We start from the raw sequence: 17,822 nt of genomic DNA, 5'->3' as shown, positions 1-17,822 counted from the left end.
AATTTGTTTTGCATTTTGATACTATGAACTCTTAGAAAGTTTATGCAAACTAATCAAGTATTTCGTCCTCCAGAATGTAGGTTACCATGGGCTTTATTTTACAGATTCTCATAGCAAAAAGGAACCACAAAATATTCGGTTAAGCTCTTGGAAGGCACAGCTATTGTATTTCATTACTTGGCAATCAATACATTCCCAAGACAAATTACAATTCCCATATCATGCTGTGAAGAAGTTAGAGAAAAGTTAACGACTTTTCTTTTTGATATCCACAATCCAATTAGCTATACCAGTGGGCCCTTCTCTGCAGCAGTTTTAGATTCTGTGATATTGAGTAGAATTTATGTTGCTGTGCTGTGCCAAAGGTTTGAAGCTGTAATTGTTTCAAGTGACCAGCTATGCATAACGTCTGCAGCATTCTGAGAGCTGAAACTTCCAAATCAACAAACTCGGAGGGGAAAAGTCTTTATAGTCAGATGTCAGGTTATATGTATCTCAAAACATTTCATGGCCTGTTTTGCATGGATCATGAAATGAAAGGCAATATATAGCAAATAGCAGAGATACATCATTGGGGGGAAAAGAGATGCAATGTCTTTTTTATCTGTATATGGAAAAGGCAAATCTCAAAGAGTTTCAAGACCTCAAGGACAATGGAACAGAACCTGAACACACATATTCTGTCTCAGTTCTTTTAGGTTAGAATCCTTCATCAAGAAACAAAAAAAGTGGCAAATCTTTTCCCCTCCCCATTTTCACTTTACTAGAGTAGATCAAGTTCAGCAATACCCCCTTTTATGCAAAAAAGGGGGGGCTAGCTTTTCTGCCAAGGGAAAATCTTGACACACTACAATTATTTTAACATAGGAGACACAGGATACAGAAATAATTTAAAAAAACCCTTCAGCAAAAAAATTTTCTTCAAATCCAGGTTACTCCAAATGGCATTGCGGAGTAACTCTTTATATACATTGACAATGGCCAGATTGAGTCATCACAGCTAACTGCTTTGCATGCACGACAACCATGTACATGGCTTGTTTGCCATGCTTACAGACTTTCTTCTCCTCCTTCAAGGTGGTGGTGGTTGTTCAGCCACACAGTCAAGTCTGACTCTTCGCACATGGGCCACATCATGCCAGGTCCTCCTGTCTTCCGCCATCCTCTGGCGTTTGTTCAATTTCATGTTTGTTGCATTGATAACTCCTTCATGGAGTGAAGTACAATTGAAAGCTTTCTAATTTGGGAAGTGGGGAACAAACAGACTCCCATTTGCCATGTCCTTCTAATTCAGGCATCTTTGTAAACTGATTGAGTTTGTTCCCTGCAAACCAGGATTCTGAACTTGGAATCAAATCAGGAACCTTTCAGTCATGTTGCCTGCCATGAACAAACCTTATCTGAACATGGCCACTGTCACAGAAAGCAGGAAGTGGATGCCTGTGATGCTACCAGTAAACCACTCGCCACTAAGGCCCAAACTACATGTTATGTTTAACTTGTGATACCCGTAGGGAGTTCCAGCAGGGTGTCAGCTGTGAGTTCTTCTGAAGTGGTACAAAGGTACAACTTGGACTGAGAACATGGCATAAAGAATGGCTCCAGCATTCCTAACCCCCCCAAGCTTTTCCCCCCAATCCAAAACAACTCTGGGGTGTGTTATTTGCTCCAGGGATCTATACATAACAAGCATTCAGTGCATATGATCCCTGCCCATGACAAATAATACCCCAGGGCTGTTTCAGGTAAGGAAAGTGATGTTGGGCAGCATGGAGCCCCATTTCCCCCATCCCAATCTGAACTGGGACCCTACAGTGCTTTAGAACTGAGTTCCCATGGGGAACTCATAGCTACCGTATAGCTGCAAGCTCCCTTTGGTTATGATGTGTAGTTTAGCAACATCAGGCAAAGGGATTTCAGTCGGAGAGAACCAAGCTTTCAGCAAAATTCTATACTAGGTAATTTTTCCTGTACTCATAAAGACATACACATTTTTTTAATGCAGTGGGGTTCCCAGAGACATTCAGAAACACAAATCCCTTCACCTAAGTTTTGCCTTTAGATATGTGGAATAGAATGAGTGCCTGAAGGCATATGAACAATGCTGTCTCAGTTGTAAGGGGGAAATGATAATGTGGATCTGTTTTATGCCAGATATAACATGAAAATGTGCTCCAAACCCTGAATGATTTTTCTAGTAGTTATAAGAAGTTGTTTACTTAATATAATTGTAATGTTAAAGGAATGCATGAAAATACATACTGGACATCACACAATGGCAAAGTAAGTGGAATATGCAGGAACATGTTGCCTCTGAGTTTTAAAGCATCACACATGTCAGGTTTCCATTCCACTTGCAAAGCTACATTCCATCTACAAGAGGAGCTTCAGACATGGAAAGCAATTATTTAATGTGCTGTTCTTCTGTCCTGCATTGCATCCTTGTGCTTGATGTGAAGAGAGGAAAATTAAAGGCTCTGGATGCTGCTAAGGAAAGAAGGCAAAGGGATCAGCTGAGGAATACAAACATACACCATTCTACTTTATATATACAAAAATATTTACTGGTTGCCAATGTGTTTAATTAAACCCAGTCCTTTTGCTAAAGCAAACTCTTAGCAACATAAAAAATGCAGCATGCTCAGCAAATTTCGCTGTTTCCCTTGGTGCAAGACACATTCCAATTAACACAAAAGCACTGCAGTATAGCCAAAAGCCAAAGTATCGAGATGCTATTAGTTCTCCTACTATCTCCTGTAATGGCAGATAAACTAGAAATTTCCTTTTCCAAATATTAACAGACTAGCAGTCCTCCATTTAATTATCTAGCTTCCTTTATCTTCAGTTGTGAAGGATAGCAACAGTAAAACTTAAATAATTTCATTACTAGTACCTTCCCCCCAAACGCACTTGGCAGTTATTCTAAGAACACCCCCACCTTTTATTCTCAGAGTTTTCTTACTAACCAGTACTATAAATGCTATTCTCATCCCTGTGCAGTCAACCTACAGGAAGTTACAGCTAGATTCAAGTCCAGTAGCACCTTAGAAACTAACAAGACTTTGGGGGGGGGGCATGCTTTCAAGAGTCAAAGCTCCCTTCCTCAGATAGGGATCAACATGACTACCCTCTGAAACGATGGGATATTGTGCAGAGCAGCAGGGCTAGGTTTCCTTCATTCTCCTGTGTGTGGCATTCTATGGGTCATTTGAGGGTGAGTGTTTCCTGGCAAGTGAAGCAGGAGGCAAGAAATCGTTACTGCAGATCAAGACACTGTCATGGACACCATAAAGGTCTTGCAAGTTAACACACCAGGCTGGTGGTTATATAGTACAAGGCATTTTATTCTTCTGAGAAAATAACAGAATGTATTGATCAAAAGTGAACATTGAACCAGACATATATTTTAAATTCCATTTGATGCATTTGTCGACACTATTTTACGTTATCCTACAGCATTAGAAGATTGAAGATCAAAGAAGACAGGGACGGCAAAGGATGAGATGGCTAGACAGTGTCATCGATGCAACGAACATGAAATTGAGCCAACTTCAGAGGACGGCGGAAGACAGGAGGGCCTGGCGGGAGCCAATGTTCCCTCTAAGCTGTGGAGTCTTGTGAGCAGAAATTCTACTTTGTGAGCTACCGGCATTAAAGTGGTGAGCAAGAAATCTGGCTCCTGCATAAATCAGTTTGCTCCGGAGCCCTCCTCCCTGAGCGGAGACAGAAATGTGTGCGCCAGAGGCTAAGAAACTGTGAGCTAGCTCACACTAACTCAGCTTAGAGGGAACACTGGCGGGAGCTGGTCCATGGGGTCGCGAAGAGTCGGACTCGACTGTGCGACTGAACAACAACAACAGCATTAGAATTATTTACATCAATGAGTAAAGTTTGACAAAGACAAAAAAATCTATGAAAGGCTGTAATTAGCAGTATCATCCTAAACAGAGTTACATCCTTCTAAATCCATTGAAATTAGTGAGTTTAGAAAGATGTAACCGCCCCAGATGGCCCAGGCGACCCCGATCTCATCAGAAGCTAAGCAGGGTCACCCCTGAGAAGTACTTGGCTGGGAGACAACCAAGGAAGTCCAGGATTGCTACACAGAGGCACACAATGGTAAACCAACTCTGTCTGTCTCATGCCTAGAAAACCCTACAGGGTTATCATAGGTAATCTGCAATGACAGCACTTCGACCAACAGCAACTCTGCTCTGGATTACACTGCAAATGTTATTTGAACTATGCAATATCAAAGTTATTTAAATTTTTCTTCAGGTGGCTGTTGAAAACATCTGTTGCTATCAGCTTTGATTATGAAATTGCTTTAGTTATCTTTATTTACTTCATTTATACCTATTTTCCTCCACACTAGGGACCTAAACCAGCTTACATGGTTTTCCTCTCCTCTATTCAAAGTTCAAAGCTTATTTACGTTTAATAGCCCATAGGCCATGCACCAGTAACCTTTTAAAAAAAAAAAATCAAGAAAAAAACAGTAAAACAAAAATTTGCCACATCCACGATGCTATTTTGGCAGAGGCTGCTCAGAAGTAGTTTTAATCTTGCTGCATCAAGAAAAGATGAATATTTCAACAGCCATTTTCTTAGGAATCTTTCTCTTGCTGCTGCATGCTTTGGACAGTAGAAGAAAACATGACATGTCGAGTCAAGTTCTGTCAAAGGGCAGTCAAAATAGTGCTGGTCTGAGGGGTCTTGAGAAAATGGCCCTTCATCTGGGCTGTTAGAAATGCATTGCATCGTGCAATCATGTATGACCGTTTCAGTTTTGGAATGGTCAACATGTTTAAGTAAGAGGCAGGTCAAATTTGGTGGAATATGTAATTCCTAAATTAAGTGGGGAGTATTTTCATCTAGCATCTGTCTGAAGAGCATCCCAATCATTTTGGAGCACTTTTCTATGAGTAAAGTTTGTCTTCTTTTGGTTCAGTTCTCTGTCTTCCGTAAGCCCAATTGTCTTGTTTTTCACATATTTTATGAAAGAAGGCTTGCTGTAGTTTTTCAAGTTGCTCTGTTGGACCTAAGAACCAAATTTGGGAACTATATAGTATGCACAGTAGTATTAAGGTCTTATATGCTTTCAGGAGCGCTGGCACATATTGAGCTCCTTGGATACAGAAAAACTTCTTCAAGGCTAGTAAGGCTAGGTTTACTTTCTGTCTAAGATATTTAATGTGCTTGGACCATGATATGTTTGTCTGGAATACAATTCCTTTTTTTTTGGTAAACAAATTTTATTTTCTCAGGAATACAACATATAAAACATTTCATTCTATCAATTATCTACCCCATTCCCAGTTCCTCCCCTCCCTCCAATGGCTTCCCACAATGCTTCCACCCCTGCTCCAAATTACTTCATATCATCAACAATATCAGTTTTTCATCATTACAATCTAAAGATAACATCGTTTGACTTAATATTGATCTAAACATATTAAGTTTTGTTTCACATCCCAGTTCTTTTCCAGATAAATTTTAAAATCATTCCATTCTCCAAAAAACTCATCGTCTTCTTTGTTATTCAGTTTTTTTGTAATCTTATCCATTTGTGCCATGAACAGAACTTTTTGTATCCATTCTTCAACCTCTGGTACCTTTTCCGTCTTCCAAAACTGAGCATAAATCATTCTCGCTGTCACTATCAGGTACCAGAGTAAAGTTTTTTTAGTCGTATTGACTTCTTCCATTTTGAGTCCCAAAAGCAGAATTTCCGGTGCTTTTTTGGAATACAATTCCTAAATATCTGCATTCATTGACAATGTTGCAATTTGTACCTTCCAATTTTCCATCTTTTGTTTGACCTTCTTGTTGATTTTGTGAAGACCATAATTTTGGATTTATCCTCATTTATCTCCAATAGTTTTTCATTGCAGTAGGTAGTAAATGCTTTAATGGCACATTTTAGGCCAATCGGAGTTCTTGATAGTAAGACAAGGTCATCAGCATACAGCAAGACAGGCACTGATCGGTTTCCCACACACAGTGCATCAGTGGGTATGGCCTCTCCTCTATTTTATCCTCACAACAACCCTGTGAAGTAGGTTGGGCTGAGAGCGTATGAATGGCCCAAAACTACCCAGTAAACTTCCATGGCAGATGGGGATTTGAACCTTAGTCTTCCAAACCCTAGTCTGACGCTCTAATCACTACACCTCCCTGGCTTTTGTAATAGAGTCTCATAGTTACTATTTTGTTAGTGGAGATCTGACACACAGGTTGCTATAAAGTTGTAAGGATATCCAACTTCAGTTCAGCTTTTTCTTTAAACTACAGCATTTCAGGAGAACACATTCATTCAGTTACCAGTTCTACACATACCAAATTAAAAGAGAAATGAAAAGAAAGCGTTTGCCTCAGCTTTGAGAAACTTTGGTTAAATCACTGACAGACAGGTTACAGCCTAGAATGTAGTCAAAGGAATAATTGCCTGTAGTCTCGGGGCCCGTGTTCATCCCAGAATGGGGAGGGGGAAGTGTGGGTGCTTGCAGCAGACTAGGCAGGGGTCCATGCTCCCAGGAATGCAACCAACACTCAGCATTGGGAATACTGCTTCACAGTCTCTCCCCCAACTATCCTAACCACTCACAAAAAGATACAGCTCCTACATTTCAAGTTCTTGGACTTTTAAATGTATTTATGTATTATTTCAGAAATTTCTGCACCACCTCTCTAGAGAACCTGTTTTAGGCAGCTGACAAAGTCAAACACAATAACACTATACTGTAAAGACAGGACCCTGCCCTGGTGCAGTAACATAACCAAGCTGTACCTGGGCATGGTCTCAGAAACTCCTCAAGTAACACACACCGTACAGCAAAATATAGCTTTATTGAGGAAATTAAAGAAGAAGGGGATATAGACAAGGCATATTATTCAGTGGCAGTAAAATGCACAGGAAAAACCCAAGAAAACTAACTAGCTACCTCTTACTGGAGTCTTAACACAGCACAGTTGGTTCTGGTAGCAAACAGTCCTTGAACAGAATACAGATGTCTTCTTGGCAGCATGGAGGCACAGAGAGGAAAGTGTAAAGGCTTAAATGTAACCCCTCTTCTCACTGACTACTGGTAAACTCGCTGACTACTGGTAAACCCAGCGAAGACGGAGGTCCTGTGCCTGAGTCGGAAAGGATTGGGGATCCCTCTCCCGACCTTCGATGGGGCGCCATTGATGTCAGCGTCGGAGGTTAGGAGTCTGGGAGTGCGCCTGGATTCCTCCCTAACTATGGAGGCCCGGGTGGCAGCCACTGCCAGATCAGCATTTTATCATCTTAGGCTGGTTCGGCAGTTGGTCCCCTTCCTCGACCGTGATGACCTGGCTACAGTGATCCATGTGACGGTCACCTTGAGGCTAGACTACTGTAATGCTCTCTACATGGGGCTGCCTTTGGCGCAGATTCGGAGGCTGCAGCTGGTACAGAATGCGGGAGCCAGGCTGATGATGGGTGGGAGTATATCCGGCCTGGGCTGGAAGCGCTGCACTGGCTGCCAATAGCATACCAAATCCATTTCAAAGTGCTGGTACTTGCCTTTAAAGCCCTACATGGCCAGGATCTGACTTACCTGAGGGACCGCCTTTCCCCACATATACCCCCAAGAGCACTTCGGTTGGGGACACAATATCGCCTGGTGATTCCAGGCCCCCGGGAGTCAAGGCTCACCACGACCAGGGCTAGATCCTTCTCGGTGGTGGCCCCTACCTGGTGGAATGAGCTCCCGGTGGAGATCAGGGCCCTGCGGGACCTTATGCAGTTCCGCAGGGCCTGCAAGACGGAGCTCTTCCGCCAGGCTTTCGCATAGGGGCTACCACTGCCACCACTACCAATGGTATGGATAACAACGGTGCTAGGGATGGCCCCAGGAAGATCTTCTACAGCACCATGTGGCACTGGTACCACCGGACTAACTTGGAACCAACTACAGGACAAGATCACCCCCAAAGAACAGACTGTTACCATCATGAGATTTATTTGGGGACCATCATGTTTTCATGGAGCACTTTACTTTTATCTGTCCCACTCCCTACATATTTTCCTGATATTTTAATGTTGCTATAAAATGCACAGGAACTCGTGCTACTTGGAGTTCAGGCATGCCATCCTCCCCCCCCCTTCTTGCAAAAAGCATTTAAAGGGACCCTTCAAATACTTTTGGCAAGAAGCAAGGGGGCGCCTGAACTCCAAGTGACAAATTTGCTGCTGGGAGTACAGGTGCGCAGGGCACCGGTCCCCAACGTGATGTCACTTCTCAGTGACATCATCACAGTGGGGATGTCCCCACCCCCTGCAGAAACGCCCCCCACGGGGACTAGGAAAGACCTGGCAACTCTATCTTGACTCAGTCATGCAAACTGACTAGAACAAGGCTGTGACTGGGTCAGGCCATGCCTTAATTAGGATCAGGCTAGCAGACTGTTAATCAAGGTGTCTCAATAATTAATCTGTGTGCCTTCAGCCCCGAAAGGATCCTGCTGTATTACAATACTACAATACAGAGAAGAAGAAGAAGAACCACCCACAAATAGGTTTGACTGTCCCAATAATATTATTAAGACAATCTGGCATTGCTATTGAAGCTATTAGTCTGACTGCTCCCAAACACACTATCCCTCTCTGGAGACCTCCCCCTGTTTCCATATCTGTAAATATTCCCAGGACCCTGAACTGCCCCTCTCTTACCTTTCATGAAGTCAGAACACATAGCCAGCTCACACCCTCTTTCTTGCCTGGGAAAAAAAAAGTTTGTTCAAGTGCTAAATTCAAAACTCAGCTCAGAACCTAGCATCCTAAAAACTTCCCATTTTAAGAAAAGGTTTCTAAGCCTTATGGTTATCAACAGCTAGAAACTTGAGGTTGATATTTAGTGAAATTTCAAATGCTAAAGGGGTCTAAGTGGAGAATTCCAAGTAGCTCAATGCACAAATTCAATGTCCCAGATAACTCCATTTCCCTACTACTAGCACAAAGTGGGCAGAATAAATTAAGCAAAATAATAAAGATGCTGTTTTTTTATTTATATAAATAGGAAAATTCAGCTTTTCTTAGCACAGGATTTACTTAGTTTTGGCACCAAGATATATATTTTAGCTTACTAGCTAAAAGTAAGCATCAGCATGACAGTAATACAGGCAATATATACAGAACAAAGTTTGATATATTGGACTCCTTTGCTAAGTAGCCTTGAATCCAAAACATTAGCCCATGGTCAGATTAGAGAAGGACAAGATTTCAAACAGATATACCTAAATGTTTATCCTGCCCTTGGAAGAAAGATGAAACTAGTAAGAATATTTTAAGACCAGGAATATCTAGTAAGAAGCAGAAAGAAAGGTTCAACTAATAACAATCCAAACAAATACAGAATGAATGTGACCGATACGACACCCATCTTTTTCTGCCTACTTCTTCTGTTTATTTAATCCTCATTTTATAGATTTAAGCCTTTTGATGACTGCACAGAAGCAGTTAGAGTTTTCTGTTAGGGCTAGCCACCCACAACATCAATTTAGAAGGAGTTCTTCAATGTCTAAAAAAAGCTTGTAATTATTTTTTCAGAAATGCTTTAACTATTCAATGGTATGCAGACATGAACACTACCATAGCACAGCTGCAGCCTTTTCTATTTCCTGCTTTGCAAATATCCATAGCAACGCTAATATATTAAACTGAAGAACAAAGAAGAACATCAGTACTTTGATCCTTATTTATAAACCTTTTACTAAAGGGTGGTCCAATTCAGACAGTTTTCCTCTTAAAAAAAAATGCCCAAAGATATTTATTTTGTTTCAAGAAAAAAATGGTCTTTGATGGCATTTTGATATCTCAACCATCCTTCCAGAGTTTCAAAATCTTACTGAAATGGAAAGATAGATTCTCGATAAAATCTAGTGACTGTTCTCAAAAGAACAGGGCCCTTTCTTCTCACCTTGCCTCTAGGATTAGAATTCTGGTTTAAATGTGATTTACAGACTGAACAACAATTTTTTACATCTTTAAGCTACATCTTAAAATGGCCTGTGTATGCTGTGTTCCATTAACTAAAAAAAGAAAAGTAAGGTAAGTTCTCTATAGGCTTAAAATCTGGGATAGAATAGAATTCTTTTTGTGTGTGAACAAATGCAAGTTGAACACTTCCTGGCTGCAGTAAAACTCTGTAAGGATTTGTATAGAAAATAGAACAATGCTGTATGTTCAAAAGAAGCCTGGTTGTTACCTTTAATATCAAATTTAGTTTTCCAGGTGAGAAGCCTGTAACCAGTGCGGGGGGAAAAGAGATTGAGGAAGGGTAGGGATCCTCTGCAGTTGATGTTAGCAAAATTATACTAATAAAGGTGTAGTGGTTAAATGCGCGGACTCTAATCTGGGAGAACTGGGTTTGATTCCCCATGCCTCCACTTGCAGCTGCTGGATGACCTTGAGCAAGCCATAGTTCTGTCAGAGCTGTTCTCTCAAGGACAGTTCTGGAAAGAGCTCTCTCAGCCCCACCTACCTCACAGGGTGTCTGTTGTGGGAGGGGAAGGGGAAGGGGTTTGTAAGCCACTCTGAGACTCTGAGTGAAGGGCAGGGTATAAATCCAATCTCTTCTTCTTCTCTTCTACTTAGGCCCCTGCCACACGGGGGGAAATTGATGCGGCCAAAGTGCGGCTTTTTAAAGCTACACCAAAAGAGACACGCGGCAGCAGGATCACACAGATCCCGTGAGCTGCCGTGCAGTTGCTCCCCGGCACAATCAGATGCCGGGGGGGGGGGAACACGGAAGGGAGCATGAGGCAGCCGGCTGCGCATGTGTGCGCATGCTGAGTTTGGCTGGGAGCCTCCAATGCTCCTGAAGACGGGCGATCCGGCGATCCGATGGCCGCGCTTGCTGCGACATTTCAGGTAAGTCCTTCCCTTTTGCAGGTTATTTTTTGCTCCGCGTTACTGGCCTGAAGGGACGAATCAGGGACGGGTGCGCGCCGCTTCCCAGATGTTGCGGTTTGATCACGCCCGTTTGCTGCGCCCCCGATCCATCCCTCTTCCGGGCCAAAACCTCCCATGTGACCAGGGCCTTAGTTTCTCTCTTGAGATGATTTAAGACTCTTGCATTCCCATCTTGCAAAAGCTCTAGGTGCAGAAGGCCTTGATTTAGGCATTCTAGTCTTAACTGGCAATCCAATCTTAAATTTGTAACAAAATTAAACCCTCCGTGGCAGTGATCAAACATTTCTTTTTCTGTAAGGGAGGTAAATTGTTTAGTCTTGGCCTTGCAAAGGACAATATATTAAGTCTTGGGAAAAGTGGATCTTTACTAACTTAAGAAATGTATAACAGATCTAGACCACTTGATCCCAGTTATACAAGCTCAGAGAGTATGCACTACCCAGTTTTTTGGCATTTCTCCATCTCTAACCACCTCAGCCTATGTAAATTTTTAACAGTTCCTCATTACCATAGAACATTTATGCTCATGCATTTGAATGCTGCCCTTTCAGCTGTCCTATATGGGAGATATTGTAATCTGCCTTATGTGGACAGTCTTTGCCAATGTGGCCTGAAAAGGGTTGACTCCTTACTCCCCCTATTTTAACAAAAATAACTTCTACCTTATCAAAAGACAACATAGTTCCTTATCTGTTACGTATTAGGACTACCAGAGACTGGCTGAGCTTGGAGCTCTAGAACAATAGCCAACAAGAACTCTGGAAGTGACCAATGAGAAACTAATGTTATGTAAATAGCCTATTGTTGGGAGTGGCGTGTGTTTGGGTGTGGTTTTTGCATGCTATTTAAACAGGGCTGCTGCCCCGGTTTTTCAGTCCTGTTCCTGAAACCACTTAATAAAGTAGAGCTGTTCACTGCAATGTGTATTGAACCTAGTATTTAATATTATCTGTTGGTGGATAGAGATCCAAGGATTACAGTGAATGTGGCCAAGTATCTCTCCACCATATTTCCCCTTAAAAAATAAAGGCTCCATTTTCATCACTCAAAATCGTTGGACCAGAGGAGCTTGAAAGAAAGGAAGGAAGGTGTACATGATCAGTACAAAGCACTGAAGATTGCCTAGTCTTGTGTCAGTAGAAGCAGAAATGTACACAACAGGCCCTCTGAGATTGGAATAAACCATTCTGTGCCCGTGCCCTATTCCCCTTTCTCTGTCCCTCTTTCTCCTGAGTCTCATAAGAACATAAGAGAAGCCATATTGGATCAGGACAATAGCCCATCCAGTCCAACACTGTGTCACACAGTGGCCAAACCCCAGGTGCCATCAGGAGGTCCACCAGTGGGGCCAGAACTCCAGAAGCCCCCCCACTGTTGCCCCCCAAGCACCATGAATATGGAACATCACTGCCCCAGACATAGTGTTCCATCTATATACTGTGGCTAATAGTCACTGATGGACCTCTGCTCCATATATTTATACAATCTCCTCTTGAAGCTGTCTATGCTTATAGCTGCTGCCACTTCCTAACTCAGTGAATTCCACGAGTTAATTACTCTTTGGGTGAAGAAGTACTTACTTTTATCTGTTCTAAACCTACTGCTCATTAATTTCAGAGTGCCCATAGGTTCTTGTATTGTGAGAAAGGGAGAAAAGTACTTCTTTCTCTACCCTCTCTATCCCATGCATAATTTTGTAAACCTCTATCATGTCACCCCTCAATTGTTTCTCCAAGGTAAAGAGCCCTAACCTCTTTTACATTTCTTCCCAGGGAAAATGTTCCATCTCCTTAATCATTTTAGTTGCCCTTTTCTGCACCTTTTCCAATACTATAATATATATTTTTTGAAGTGCAATGACCAGAACTTTACACACTATTCCAAATGAAGCCGCACCATGTCAGTTAACACTGCCATTTCCCTGGAATGTGTAGGGGGTGATCCTCCTCTCCTCAGCCTGGTACACTAACGATGTCTCCTGTCCGGGTTATTATCTGCTTTTGCTTTTCTGACCTCTGCTTTTGCTTTTCTGACCTGCTCCTGACCTGCTGGGAACAAACGACTCCTATTTTGCCTGCCCTCTTTTCCCTGTGCACACAGTGCTTATTGGCTTCTGCTTGTAATGGGGGGTGTTTTGAAACTACTATAACTTTGGGTGCCCTGCTGCTTTGGGCCATTCCTGGCAAAAAACATTCACGTGTCATAGTTATGAACTACCAATAAACAGAATACTTCTTATGAAGCGCTGTGTGGTGTGATCTGACTATTGAACCCTGACACACCATTGATTTATACAGGGGCATTATGATACTGGCTGATTTGTTTTCAATCCCCTTCCTACTAATCCCAAGAATAGTGTTGGCCTTCTTTATTGCAGTCACACACTGAGTCGACATCTTCAGTAAGTTATCTACCAAGACTCCAAGATCTTTCTCCTGATCAGTTACCACCAGTTCAAACCCCATCAACATATATCTATAGTTGGCTCTCTTCCAGCAATAAACTAATTCAGAAATTCTATAAAAAATTGCTAGAGGACTTGTTACAAGAGGAGACTATAAAAACATCAATAATAGCTTGGATAAAGGAGATTGGGCACACAATAGAAATAGATCAATGGATAAAACATGGAAAGCATTAAAATATATGAGAGCGACTCCATACAAGGAAAATATATATAAAATGTTTTACAGGTGGCACTGGACCCCTGTTAAAGTTGCAAAATGTTTCCTGAAGGCATCAAATATCTGTTGGAGATGTAGAAGAAATATAGGCCCATACCTCCACATATTTCTAGATATATTAAAGTTAATATACTTTTAACACCAGAAACATATTTACTTAATATGATACCAGATACAATAAAAGACCATACACATATAATCGTATATTTATTAACAGCAGCCAGAATTTTGATAGCAAAGAAGTAGAAATCAAAAACCACACCTTCTATAAAAGAACTCAAATATAAGATTCTTGAAGTAGCAGAAATGAACAAATTAAATATAGTATTAAAAAATAAACCAGAGGAACTTTTTGGGGACAGATGGGAAATACCTGGCTGAAGATGATAAATTAGAACTGCAAATATGCTAGTTAAGGATATTTGATGTTAAACAAGAAAGATGAATTTTATGTTATGAAATGTATAAGCTTTAAATGAATTTGTTTTTGTGAAAACTGAAAATAAATTTTAAAAAAACACACATATATCTATAGTTGGGATTTTTGGCTCCAATGTGCATTTCTTTGCACTTGCCCATGTTCAACCTCATTTGCCACATTGATGCCCACACTCCCAGCCTTGACCGATCCCTCTGGAGCATCTCATAGTCCTCCCTGGTTCTCACCACCCTGAACAATTTAGTATAATCTGCAAAGTTACCCACTTCACTGCTTACTCCTAACTCCAAATCATTAATGAACAAGTAAAAAAGCACTAAACCTAGAACCGAGCCCTGAGGTACCCCACTGCTTACCACCTTCCACTGTGAAAACTGCCCATTTATACTCACTCTTTGTTTCCTGTTAATTAACCAGTTTTTAATCCACAAGAGGATTTAGGAGCCTTTGGTGAGGAACTTTATCAAAAGCTTTCTGGAAGTCAAGGTAAACAACATCTATTGGGTCCCCTTTGTCCACATCTGTTCATTAACAAATTTCACTAACTTCCTCGCTACTGACATTAGACATAATTTCCCAGATCCCCTCTGGTACCTTTTTTAAAGATGGGGGTTACGTAAGCTACTTTACAGTCCTTGGGAATAGAGGCAGATTTTAATGATATATTTTTCTCAGGAGATCCACAAGTTCACATTGAAGTTCTTTTAGAACTCTTGGATTTTTGGATGTGTGCCATCTGGGCCTGGTGATTTGTCAGTTTTTAATTTGTCCACCTGTCATAGGACCTCCTCTCTCATCACCTCAGTCCAACACAGGTCTTTCAACAACTCTCATATATACCTATATACCTATTTGTACCTTTCCTAACCTGCTTTTGAGATTTCAGTATTGTAGTTTTAAATAGTCTCCAAGCTTCCCTTCAGTTTCTTCTTGACAAGTCCCCTCATTTGAGATAAGTTACCCTTTCTAAGGAGCTGCGGTGGCTCAAGTGGTTAAGACACTGAACTGCAGGCTGTGGAAGGTCAGTAGTTTAGCAGTTCGAGACCCGGGTGCCGCATGATGGAGTGAGCTCCCATCTCTAGTTCCATCTCCTGCCAACCTAGCAGTTCGAAAGCAAGAAATTGCAAGTAGATAAATAGGTACAGACTGCTCCCATCCTACCTAGTAGGAAATTACCAACCATCTCCCAGAAGGTTCCCTAGCCTTCACTGTATACCTGCTACTCTTCCCTTGGCCCCAGGAGTGGGAATTTGTTCTCACGGCTAACTCCACCAGCATACAAATTAACATCCTATCTGCTTGACAGATTAAAAGCTAGATAAAAAACCTTGATCTGCCACTTTTTTGTCTGCCTGTAAAGATGGTTTAGGAGCTGCGGTGGCTCAAGTGGTTAAGATGCTGAACTGCAGGCTGTGGAAGGTCGGTAGTTCAGTAGTTCGAGACCCAAGTGTGCCACATGACGGAGTGAGCTCCCGTCTCTAGTTCCAGCTCCTGCCAACCTAGCAGTTCGAAAGCAAGAAATTGCAAGTAGATAAATAGGTACCACTTTGGTGGGAAGGTAACAGCGTTCCGTGCGCCTTGGTGTTTAGTCATGCCGGCCACATGACCACGGAAACGTCTTCGGACAGCGCTGGCTCTTCGGCTTTGAAATGGAGATGAGCACCACAACCCTAGAGTCAGATTTGACTGGCTTTCGAGCAAGGGAACCTTTACCTTTACCCTTTCTAAAGTTAAAAGTGGTTGTGTTGTTCTTTTTGGGAAACTCTCTAATTACAAAAATGCTAGACTTGATAGCATTATGGTCACTGTTCCCAACTGGTGCTATCATGTCTACATCTCTCACCAGGTCACTCTCAAACATTACTGAGGACCAAGTCCAGGATCACCTCCCCCCCGATAGGTTCTGTGGCCATCTGCTCCATGGCACAGTAATTGAGAATATCTAGAAACCCAATCTCTTTGTCCTGACTTGAACACATATTGACCCAATCAATGTGTGGGTAGTTAAAAATCACCTATTATGACACAGTTATTTCATCTAGCTGCTTTGGTTAGTTCTTTTGCTGTTTTTAAATCATGCTCTACCCTTAGATCTGGTGGGCGATAACGAACTCCCGGAGCTAAGCTTCCTTTTGGGCCCACTATTTCCATGCATAGTGTTTCTGTAAGCAAATCTATTTTTCTTAGATATTCCAGCTATCCTTCACTTCTGCTTTATGTAACTTCTTCAGACAGTTCTGTGGTATGGCAAAGGCATTCAAAGGACAGAAAAGTTATGACCATGGCAGAAGAAGTAGCATGAGGAGAGGGGAATAATAGCCAAGTTCCAGCTGTTTCCCCTGAAGTCAAGGAGGTAACCACAGCTAAAAGGGTAAAAGGTACCTGAACTTGCAGCTCTGCTCCATTTGTCTTCATTACTTGAAACTACTTTGCTGCAACAACAATCACCAGTAGAAAAGAAGATAGATCAAGAGGGATAGCTGTGTTAGTCTGCCTGTAGCAGTAGAAAAGAGAGTCCAGTAGTACCTTAAAGACTGACAAAATTTGTGGCAGGGTCTGAGCTTTCATGAGTCAGTGCTCACTTCTTCAGATCATATCTGGTATCTGAAGAAGTGAGCAGTGACTCACTAAAACTCATACCCCGCCACAAATTTTGTCAGTCTTTAAGGTGCTACTGGACTCTTGCCCTTTTCTTCTAGTAGAAAAGAAGGGGAGAGAAGTCAACTCTCACAGCAATAAGTGACTATTAGATATGAGAAGTGCTGGAAGTGCTGGATGAGGGAGGTAGAGGAGACAAATGGAATATTTAGATTCCCACAGTCTGTGCCATGGAACCCACTCCACATGGCACATCCAGAATATTTTCATATAAATAAAATCCATTGTGCATAGGATAATGATATCCACAGTATTAGCTTTACCTGTACTCCACTAGAACAGTCCTTGATCCTCCTACAATTGGTTTCAACTGGATAAATATTAGTTACCAATTGTACTACCTCAACCTTTTCTTGAAAAAACAAATATTTCATTTAATCAAAAAAAATTTTAAAGTATGAGAGGTGGGACCAACACCTACTAGCCTCCAAATGCAAGTTCAAATGCAGTAAATGCCTGAATACCTGCAGCTAGGAGACAACATCAGGATGAAGCTTTGCCTTTTACACCCTGTTTGTGGCCCCTGAGTGGAACACTAGTCCAGCAGTTTGTATCCAACACAGCCCCTCTTATGTTCTTATATGTTTAAATGGTAGATTCCCCAGATCTCTGGAGAAACTAATATACTGAAGTACCCACCATGTTAGCCATTTTGTAGTCGTTTACACTACCATTTCCAAAAGTGCTTGCAGATGCAACAAAGTTGGGGACCTTTGGAGAAGACACTCCCAAGACTAGTAGATCCATAAATCCACTGAAGAATATGCTTATTTCAAGTTGACTTTGGAGGCAAAAAGATCCAATTCTAGATTTACAAGTTGTGTATTTAAAGGCTTCCTTCTTATAGAACCACTAATTTGGATCCAGATCACTATGTCTTAGTCTACTTGAGAGCTGAGAACACCTCTGATGTAAAAGCCATGCAAAATTATATATAGCTCTATACAAAACTACAGTAAAAATCTGTTTTCATCTGGAGTTTGAAAGACTATCAATGCAGAGCTAAGGGTACTTTCCTAGAGTAAGCACTTCTGAATAGTATGGTACTTCTGAGTAGATCTGCTTAGGATTGCTTCCTCAATCACCCACTTATTTATATCGG

This window comes from Gekko japonicus, unplaced genomic scaffold (genome assembly GCF_001447785.1).
Source record: "Gekko japonicus isolate JY-2015 unplaced genomic scaffold, Gekko_japonicus_V1.1 scaffold684, whole genome shotgun sequence".
In the NCBI taxonomy this organism is placed as follows: domain Eukaryota; kingdom Metazoa; phylum Chordata; class Lepidosauria; order Squamata; family Gekkonidae; genus Gekko; species Gekko japonicus.
Note: the sequence above shows the minus strand (reverse complement) of the source record.